Source organism: Pteropus vampyrus, unplaced genomic scaffold, assembly GCF_000151845.1.
Source record: "Pteropus vampyrus isolate Shadow unplaced genomic scaffold, Pvam_2.0 Scaffold314, whole genome shotgun sequence".
NCBI lineage: Eukaryota > Metazoa > Chordata > Mammalia > Chiroptera > Pteropodidae > Pteropus > Pteropus vampyrus.
This window is the reverse complement of record NW_011889095.1, coordinates 862,878-865,862: the sequence shown is the minus strand read 5'-3', so window position 1 is coordinate 865,862 and position 2,985 is coordinate 862,878. Positions and strand designations below refer to the sequence as shown.

At 41.8% G+C, this 2,985-nt stretch overlaps 1 long non-coding RNA gene and 1 other non-coding gene across 3 annotated transcripts in view; both read right to left on the bottom strand.

Moving 5' to 3' along the window:
* LOC111730445 overlaps window positions 1-2,985 on the bottom strand; it is a 260,033-nt gene that overhangs the window by 243,728 nt on the left and 13,320 nt on the right. The gene's annotated exons all lie outside the window — the stretch shown is intronic.
* Window positions 2,698-2,769, bottom strand: TRNAA-AGC. The gene has a single exon. It is a non-coding gene; the product is annotated as a tRNA-Ala (tRNA).

The window sequence follows — 2,985 nt, the reverse complement described above, 5'->3', positions numbered from 1 at the left end:
ATCCTGTAATTGTACCTTCCCTAAATTAATTTGCACCCTCCTTTCCGTACACATTGTTTCAAGCTTTGCTCTTAAGGGGAAAGAGCCATGCTGGGATTTTACATTTCCTAAACCTCCCTCTTCTTGGCTGCTGCTTCTAAAACAAAGCGATGGAAGCATCGAATTTCCCCCAAAGAGCAGGGGATGAGAGCAGATGGCCCTTCTCCTTCATGCAGTTTCCAGCCATAGTCTCCATGGTCCCCTTGACCTATGAGCGTGCCCCTTCTGGACCTGTCCCCCAGGATCTGAAGACCCAGCTATCTGTCAATCCATATCCTATGAGGCCATGAACCCCCGAGCAGGAACGCAGGGGCACCGATTCCCAAACCAAGTGCCCACGTGTCGACTGGCTACCATGGCAACGAGAGCTGAGCCCGCTAGCCCACAAGCTGCTCCGTCTACAAGCCCCACTGGACCGCATCGTGAGGTGGGATATCGATCCTCTGCCTGCATGACTTTCCTCCTTCCTGCCATGGCTGCATATTTACTCCACGGCAGTGCTGAGCAGAAGAGGCCCCTGGGTCACCGATGCCCCTGACTTATAACTGAGGAAGCACATCAGCATCAGCCCGGGTACCCTTTGAGAGGGCCCTGGCCCGCTGCGCCAGAGTCACCAGGGCTGGGGGCTGCATCCACATAGTCCAGAGATGTCCCACCAGCTTGGTCCACCTTAATGGTGCCACCCATTAAGAACCACGGCTGTACACAGCATGAACAGAGTTTACAGAAGGCAAGGCCAGCAGATTTCGGACGCAAGATGCTCACCGCGCCCAGAGACAGGGACCCCCACACCGTGTTACTATTTTCACCTACCAGACTGACAAAGATCAAAAGTTTGGTAACTGTAGACGAACGGCTAAACCTCTTGTTTATAAAGTGTTTCTACGAACGGATAATGAAAAGACCAATAATCTAATCCAAAAATGGGGAGGGCAGAGGAGATGAACAGATAATTGATAGAAAAGGAAATACAAATTATTCTTAAACATATAAAAAGATGATCACTTCATTCATAATAAGAAAATCTAATAAAACAATCCATCCAAAAGTCTGGTAATACACTGATAACGTCGGGGAAACAGGCTGGTGAGACAGCAAATTGGTACAGTCCCATGCGGGCCCTATCTATGCCAATTACAAGCGCTTTTCATCTTTACAAAAGCCATAAATTTCACTCCTAGGAATTCAACAAACTGATATAATTCCACATGTGTGAAAAATTTTTAATACAGGGATATTCATTTGCAACACTGTCTGTCACAGCAAAAGATCAGAAATAGCCCATTTTCTAACCGGAGACCAGTCGAATCAATTACAGTACGGCCATGCAGTGGAATACTCTACTAGACAACCATTTAAATAAAAGAAGGGGTCAGTCAGATCAATGAAATAAAGGGGAAAAATTGCAAGGTGTACCATCATGTGTGCTTAATGACAAAATTATTTTCAGCCACGATCACTTAATAATCACTCATCATCGTTATTTTCTCAACTCATACTTTAGATTGAAAATAAAGGATTAACTATTTTTAAAGAATAAATTAAAACACTCAAATTCATACATATATAGCATATATCTACTTGTTTATACAGATAAGTCTGGAAAGATACATATATATATATAAAAAAAATAGTTACAAGGCAAAGGATCTGAATAGACATTTTTCCAAAGAAGATATACAGATGGTCAACAGGTACATGAAAAGCTGCTCAACATCACGAATTAAGGAAATGCAAATCAAAACCACTGTGCGATATCACCTCGTACCGGTTAGAAAGGCTGCTATCAATAAGGCAAGAGATAACAAATATCGGTGAGGATGTAGAGAAAAGGGGCTCCTTATGCACCATTGATGGCAGTGTAAATTGGTGCGGCCATTATGGAACACGGGACGGAGGTTTCTTAAAAAATTAAAAAGAGGACTGCCATACGACCCAGCAATCGCACCTTTGAGAATATTTCCAAAGAAAACAAAAACGCTAACTCAGAGAGATATATTCACCCCCGTGTTCACTGCAGCATCATTTACAATAGCCAAGATACAGAAGCCACCTAAATATCAATCAATGGATGACTGGGTAAAGAAGATGTGGTCCATATATACAATGGAGCATGATTCAGCCACAAAAAAAAGACATCTTGCCATTTGCAAAATGGCTGGACATGGAGGGCATTATGCTAAGTGAAATAAGTCAGACAGAGAAAGACAGAAACCATATGATTTCAATTAAATATGGAATCTAAAAAAAAAAAAATGGAGATGCCATGTACAGCATGGTAACAACGGCTAATAATACTGTGTTGTATACTTAAAAGTCACTAAAAGAAGGAATCTTAAGAGCTCATCACAAGAAAAAGATTCGGAGCTACGTGTGGTGATCAGTGTCGAACAGACTTATAGTGGTGATCATTTTGCAAGATGTACAAATATCAAACGATTTCGACGTAGACCTCAAACTAATATAATGTTATATGTCAATTATTCCTCAGTAAAAAAATAAAACGGAAGGGTTAAAAGCATAACTGGAGCAATGTATAAGCACTGGAAGCAGGAAAATGTAGGTATTAGAAGCAAGATGATTAACTTTCAGATTGTACAGGAATGGGGTGTGGCCAGCACCTGAAGAAAATGCTTCCCTAGCAGGGACACAACGAAATGGAGATGCTGGGGATCGAACCCAGGACCTCATACATGCTAAGCATGCGCTCTACCACTGAGCTACATCCCCACCTTGTGCAAGGCTGATTTTCTAAACTAACCTCAGGAAATAAGAGAAATTTACTCTTAAAAAAACTGGTTACCGTGGGAGTTGATTTCCTCTTTTTGGAGTGGGGAGGCCCTGGGATTTAGGAGAAAAAGGAAATTTACTTTTCTCCCTGTGGTTTTTGTATTATTTGAGTCTTTAACCATGAAAGCACTGCTTACTTAAAACAAAGATATAAAA